The sequence below is a fragment of the Fukomys damarensis genome, unplaced genomic scaffold, assembly GCF_012274545.1.
Source record: "Fukomys damarensis isolate Sample0158 unplaced genomic scaffold, DMR_v1.0_HiC HiC_scaffold_19, whole genome shotgun sequence".
Classification (NCBI taxonomy): domain Eukaryota; kingdom Metazoa; phylum Chordata; class Mammalia; order Rodentia; family Bathyergidae; genus Fukomys; species Fukomys damarensis.
The window spans coordinates 57136591-57144000 of NW_022900931.1; the positions used below are offsets into that span (position 1 = coordinate 57136591).

The following is a 7410-nucleotide window of genomic DNA, read 5'->3' on the forward strand; positions in this document are numbered from 1 at the left end:
AAAAAAAAAAAAAAAAAAAAAAAAAAAAGAAAGTTTTGTGGCTTTTAAAACAATTTTGATTTATTCAATCAACATTTTAATTAGCTAAGTGAATTGAGAGTGACCTTGTGTTTGTTTATTTTTTGGTACCTGAGATCCAACTTGGGTCCTTGCACTTTCAAGGCAGGCAGCAGAACCACTGAGTTAAACCCCCAGCCCGATCTTGTGTTTAAATGTTCAAAAGATTTCATTATCTTAAGAATGTGAAATTACTGAATTTCCCAGGAATCCCTCCAGCAGAAGGGAAAAAAAAAATCACCCAAAATAGAAATTTTGAGAGTGGCAGTTAAAGGATAAAGTTTTTTGTTTTGTAGTACCTGAGACTGAACCTAGAGCTTTTGCACTGAGCTATATCTTCAGTTCTTTTATTAAAATTTGAAACAGGGTCTTGCTAAATGCTCAGGCTGGGTTTGAATTTAGCAATCCTCTTTTCTCAGCCTTCCAGAGGGCAGGGAGTACAGGCATACACCAACTACGCTTGGCCTATGAAAATAATTTTTATCTCCACCTCTTACTTTACTTGTCTAATTACAAATTCTACAAGCATGTGAAATGGCCAATTTTCGGGAAACCTAAACAATGTATATCTAACTAGTTAGCAACTAGTTCATTCACACAATAAGCCACATTCAGAGTTATCACGGATTGTTGCACAGAAAATACTACAAAAATGAGTCACAGTCACAAATGTATCACCCACCACACAGTCATAATCTTGTAGGCCCCACATCAGGTGCAATATCAGAGCCATAGCATACTTTTTTTCTACACAAAGTATAAAAAATACATTCATAATTCCTTCCCCTCACCAAATTCGCACCTTCTAAAACATAAATGAACACTCATTTTATTTAAAACTTAGACCCTAGTAAAGACGCCTCACTTTCTTAAATGACCAGAGTTCCACATCACCTGAGGTAACATTTGCTCCCCCACCCACAAAGTTAGGCACAAAAGCCATTCAAATATCGCGCCTGTTGTGTGCCAAGCTGCACTCCAGACTCTAGGATTTCCTGGGGAAGGGGTGGGGGTGGGGGGACGACAAAATCCCTGCCCTTGCTGAGCTCACACCAGCCTCGGACTCCAGGTTCCCCTCTCGATGCTCCCAGACTGGCGCTCCCGGATCCTAGGTTTTTGCTTCCCTCCACGTCTTTTCTGGGGCCTGGACTCTCACTTCCCTCTCCGTCTTCCTCGGCCCGGGTGTCTTTTTTTCTTTTCTTGCTTTTCACTCTGGCTCCTACCTCCCTCTTCGACCTCCCCAACGAGTCCCCACTAACACCCGGCCCTTCACGCCTGTACTAACCACTCGCCTCACCTTCGGCCACTGGCCAGCATTGCGCGCCTGCGCACTCCCTCACAATCCCGGTCTCCCAGGGGTCTCCGCGGCGTGTTCCTAGGGCCGCGGTCTACGCGAGCCTTCTTGATATCCGGGCTTTTCCCTCCTTGAACTACATTTCCCACAATCCCCCGGGCCGGTTTCGAATTTTGACAGCGGATTCTAGTTTTAAATCTTTGTTAATGTCTGTCTGACTCCAAGGGATGACCCTGAGTCTGACTCCAAGGATGACCTGAAAAGACGATGGGATAAAGTAATCCTGACCTCTCAGGATTCATGGACCATGAATGGTCAGTGACTTTGGCTTTTCTCTTGGATACTCAGAAGTGTTAGCAGTACTCTCATTTCCATTTTACTGCCTGAAAATTAACAATGATTAACAATGATTTTGACCATCATAGTAGATTAGTTTTGCCTGGAATTGAAATTTGTTGGAGACCAAGACCTATGTGCGCCTCCACCCTCCGTGTGTGCCCCTCCACCTTGTGTGTGTGTGTGTGTGCCCCTGATAGGAACTTTACACCCTCCCGGGGACATCCTAACCCCTCCCAGCGACATTCTGGCCATGCCCTACTTTATCTAGCTAGACCAGCCTAGGTTAGGTAACCTAGCAACCGGGAAAGTCCCTGCTCATCCCTGCCTGCATAAAAGCTGCTGTGTGAGAAATAAAAATTGTCAAATTTGACCACTAAAAGAGCTCTATTTGGTTCTTGTCTTCCTGCGTCGTTCCTGTTCCCGATCCGGGTGTTCCCCTCCTCGAGCCCTACTAATAATGAACCCCGCTGGCCGGGGCAGAAATTTATATAAGTGGAATCATACAGCATATAATTTGCATCCAGCCACCTTGTTTAACATTGTATCTCTTGTTTGTAAGTGTGTGTGTGTGTGTGTGTGTGTGTGTGTGTGTGTGTGTGTTTGTAACAGGGATTGAACTCAGGACCTTGCACTTGCAAGGCATGTGGCAGAACTACTGAACTAAATCCCTGGCCCTGTATCTCTTGTTATAAAGGTACTGAGGTCTTGTGTCATGCTGGACAAACACTCTTATTACTGACATATATACCTTTAAAAAATAGTTTTGAGACAGGGTCTTGTTAAATTTCCCAGCCTGGTCTCACAATCCTCCTGCCTCAGCCTCCTGAATGGGTGAAATTAAAGGCATGTATCATCATTCCCACCTTTATACCAGTCTTTTGATGTATTTATGAAATCAATCATATAGTGGCATATGTCTATAATTTCAACACTGTAATAGTCAGGTGTGGTAGTGGTGTACACCAATAATTCCACACTGGAGGCAGAAGGTGTTCAAGGCTAACTTGGGCTACATAATGAGTTGAAGGCCAGCCTGAACTATGTAGCAAACAAAACAAAACAATATATATTCATATATTCCCAGCACTGTAAGTGGCTGAAGCAGGAGCACCCCAAGTTCAAATTCAGTATGGGCAACTCAAGAGAGACTTTTTCTCAAAATAAAAAGGTCTGAGGATATAGCTCAATACAAAAATATAGGGTCAGTCCTTAGTACCACAAAATAAGCAAACAAATCAGTTGTGTTATATATCATACAATACTGTATTTATTTGATCCCAGTACCAAAAAACACTGTATTTAACTTTGATAGATATTGCAAAATAGGTTTTTATTGTTGTTTGGGGTTTTTTTTTTGGTGCTGGGGATTGAACTCAGGATCTTGCGCTTGCAGGGCAGGTGTGGTGCCACTGAGCTAAATCTCCAGCCCACAAAATAGTTTTTGAAAGTGATTATTCCATTGTACAATTCCACCCTGCAATGTATGCAAATCATGTCATTGAAACATTGTCAGTCTTAAATTTTATTCATTCTAGTGGGTATGAAGTGGTACACTGTAGATTTAATTTGCATTTGCTTTATGATTAATACTACAAACATTAGTTCCAATGGATGATGGAATAACTCTACTTTTCACAGAGTTAGAATAAAGAAAATTAAAATAGTTTTTACAATACAAAAATAATTGCATAGCTTACTGAAAGTATATATCCCTGCAGTAGCACAGTGAAAGTATTTTGCTGCCTTTGCCAGTTGAAAGCAAACTGTTTCTGGTGATCTTTAACAGGGATATTTAAAAAATTGCTAGATCAACAGCTGTATACCAAGTACCAAGCAACAAAACCACATTTGGTATAGCAGCTGCAACTGTAGTCACTACCTGGTTAAGTTCATAATAAAACCACTGTCTTTCTTCAAGATCCATCTGGGGCCGGAGATTTAGCCCAGTGGTTCCGCCGCCTGCCTCGCAAGCGCAAAGACCAGAGTTCAATCCCCTGGGTACCAAAAAAAAAAAAAAACTAGAGTTATCAAAGATCCATCTGTATTCCACGCAGGCCAAATAGGCAAGTTGAATGGGGATATGGTGAGAATCACCACTCTCACCTTTCAAATACTTAAAATGATAGTATGTACTAATCTCTGAAAATCTGTAGGAATGTGATATTGCTTTCGGCTTATTATTTTTCTAGGTTGAAGCAGTCTTTCCCACTATACTAACCCTCTGTCCAGAGACTCAATGTGGGGTTTCTAACAGGTATTAAGTATGTAAATGCCAATTATGCATTCTGGCACTGGAGAAATAACCACAGAAACAGTTTGGGGACCCACTGCATCCCACTGAGACAAACCACAGCTTAAAGTCCATTGCTCACCATAAGACCCACTGTGACTGGCAGACCACAGTGATGTTTTGGGTCTCCTGGAATTACTGTAAATTCAGAGTCAGTATCTAGTAATCCCTAAAAGGTCAATGTAGTAATCCTGGTGAAAGTCATAGGTCCTTTTGGTGGGGCTGACAGAAAAATTAACAGTATAAATTTTTGGATGGGAGACCTGGCCTCCCCTTTATTCTGGGTCTATGTGACTGGCTCAAGTCTGGGAATTGATTGAGGAAGCCTGATTGTTTCTATTACTTAAACGAGGTTTTTGTTAGTTTGACCTAGAATTCTGCCACTTCTGCAAATCAAGTAGGAATTCAGCAGATCACCCACCTATTTAATATCCACCAAAGAATACTAACTACTCCCAGACAGTTATCCTATAACAGAGATTTTCTTTGAAAAAAAAAATTGGGGGGGGGGTTTGAAACAGGGTTTCACTATGTAGCTGAGGCTGACCTGGAACTCACTATGTAGCCCAGGTTGGTCTCGAACTCACAGTGATCCTCCTGCCTCAGCCTCCCGGGTGCTGGGATTAAAGGCATGCATCACCAGGCCCAGCTAGTTTCTTTTGTATTCTTCTAGTCATGGTGTAGTTCAGTGGTGGCGAACCTATGGCATGTATGTTATTGTTTTTCTTTTAAGACAAAAGATGTTACTGCTGGGCACATAGTGTACACCTGTAATGCCAGAACTCTGGAGACTGAGGAAGGAGGATCGCCATGAGTTTGAGGCAAACCTGGGCTACATAGTGAGTTCAAGGCCATCCTCAACTACATAATGAGACCCTGTCTGAAACAACAACAAACAAACAAACAAAAAACCCAGATTGTCCAGGACCTTGCAATCCCCCTGCTTTGGTTTGCTGAGTTGCTGGAATTGCAGACATGCACCACCATACCTGCCTCATTTATTACTGCTTCTATTTAATTTCCTGCCATGGTTTTTCAGGAGTTTATATCTTCTTGCTTCAATTTTGGCAAGTCATCTGTATCTAGAAATTTATACATTCTTCTAGTTTCTCCAATTTGTTGGAAAAGAAGTAAAAATAGGGACTTAGCAAGGCTCTGTTTCAAAATACAAAGGGGCCATACATGTAGCTTAATGCAAAGACCCTGGATTCTACTCTTAGAACTAGGCTGGTATGGAATAAAGATCCTGTCTCTGCTTCCAAGTGTGAGAATTATAGGCATGTGCCCCCATGCTTGGCTCTCCTCCATCTTTTTATATTATAATGTAATAATGTTTTTATTTCCTATCCCTCCACTTTGTGCTATTATAATAATACTTATTATATATATATATGTTAGAAGTTTACATATTTTTGTATCTATTAAGGTCTTTTCTTATTAAAGAGTTTATTTCTTGTAAACTTTGTTATGTTAAATTTATTTACCATTTTTTCCTTTTTATTTATTCCTATGGATTCAAAATTACTATCTGGTGTTACTTCTCCTTTGTGTGTGTGTGTGTGTGTGTGTGTGTGTGTGTGTGTGTGTGTGTGTGTGTGTGTACCAGGGATAGAACTCAGTTCCTTGCACTTGTGAGGCAGGAGGCTGGTGTTATTTCTTTACTCCAGTACAACTTTGCTCTCACCTTCTTTGTTTTGTTACTAATTTAGTACATTTCTATAGGTTATAAGCTTAACAATGCAGCCTCATGCGTACAGCTGTACACATAGTTTGTAAGACTTGAATAAGCTAAAGTGACTCCATGCTAATAGGCCAGACTGTGCTTCTTCATATGCTAATTGCTACCTTGGTTAACAGCCCGCCCAGGGGCAAATGGTTTGACAAAAGGTGACCCTAGAACATTTCTTGCATAAGATAAGCAATGTGTTTGCAGTCTTGTTTTGTGAATTCCCTGACTCTTTGTTTAGAAAAACCTTATAAAAAGCACCTCAGCCCCTGAGCAGTTGCCTCTCTGAGCCACCTGGCTCCGGGAGTGCCGTCTGGCCAGACTAATAAAGGTCTATTTACCATCTAGCCTGGTGTGTTCCTTCCTGAGTTTCTCGTTTCTCCACCGAGCTCCCGGAGCCTCGCTGAGTGTTAGGGCCCAGCATCGTGGAGGCCTTTTTGGCTATTCACGCTCCGTGGAGTGGAAGTGAGACTTTAGGTCTTACAAGTTCATGCAGTTGCTTTTAAAACCCGGAATCTGGATTACCCTATGATGAGTATTTTCATGAGACACAAGTATTTTCACATTTTTGCCCAGTCAGACAGATCCATGCACATACTACTTCCTGAGACACCCTTATCACAAATTTTATTATTCTCTCATCTCTGATCATGCAGCCAAAGCATTAGGCAGAGTGCAATGGCTTAATAGCTCTAGGCTTTTCTGCTTCCGTATAAAACAATCAGTTGAACTTAGCTGGTTTTGGCGGTGCAAACCTGTGATCCCAACACTCAGGAGGTTGAGACAGGAGTATTGCGGTGGGTTCCACAGTGAGTTCAAGGCCAGCCTGAAATATAGTGAGACCTTGTCTCAAATAAATAAGTCGTCAGTTGCACTCTGTGAAGTTGTGCCCATCGCGTTGACTTCACTTCACCACTGTTGTTAGAGAATCAATAACGTTAAAGGATTTTGCGACACCGCCATTTTTCGCTTGATTTCCGGGTTCTTCTTCTCCTAAACCCATCTTAAATTTCCTTTTCCCTAAGAGCACGTCATTATATAGAATCGAAACCTAGGGCTTCTGCGAAGCTAGGAACTTGGAAGGAAGGCAACCTGGCTTGAGATAGGTTAAGGGCAGCCAACCCCACCATAACAAAGAGGTCTCTGGCTCCAAGCTTCATAAATAGGGCAGCATTTCCTCCTCTCTCTCTCTCCCCTCTCTCTCTCCCCCTCTCTGTCCCTCTCCCCACCCCCTGCTCCCCTGAATAAAGTCTCCAGTCCGACCTCTCTCTGTGCGCTTGGCCTAGTTGTTGAGCGTCGCTGTTGTAAGACCTAAAGTCTCACTTCCACTCCGCGGAGCGTGAACAGCCAAAAAGGCCTCCACGATGCTGGGCCCTAACACTCAGCGAGGCTCCAGGAACACGAAAGAGAACCGAGAAGCCCAGGAAGGAATACACCAGGCTAGATGGTAAAAGACCTTTATTAGTCTGGCCAGACGGCACTCCCGGAGCCAGGTGGCTCAGAGAGGCAACTGCTCAGGGGCTGAGGTGCTTTTTATAAGGTTTTTCTAAACAAAGAGTCAGGGAATTCACAGAACAAGACTGCAAACACATTGCTTATCTTATGCAGGAAATGTTCTAGGGTCACCTTTTGTCAAACCATTTGCCCCTGGGCGGGCTGTTAACCAAGGTAGCAATTAGCATATGAAGAAGCACAGTCTGGCCT

General features: G+C 42.6%; 1 protein-coding gene across 1 annotated transcript in view; it reads right to left on the reverse strand.

Moving 5' to 3' along the window:
* Window positions 1-1428, reverse strand: part of LOC104867533 (zinc finger protein 425) — a 71712-nt gene extending 70284 nt beyond the window's left edge. Inside the window, exon 1 of the mRNA XM_033765984.1 lies at window positions 1109-1428. The gene's annotated coding sequence lies outside the window, so the exon portion shown is untranslated. The remainder of the gene's footprint in view (window positions 1-1108) is intronic.
* Between the last annotated feature and the right edge of the window lie 5982 nt (window positions 1429-7410).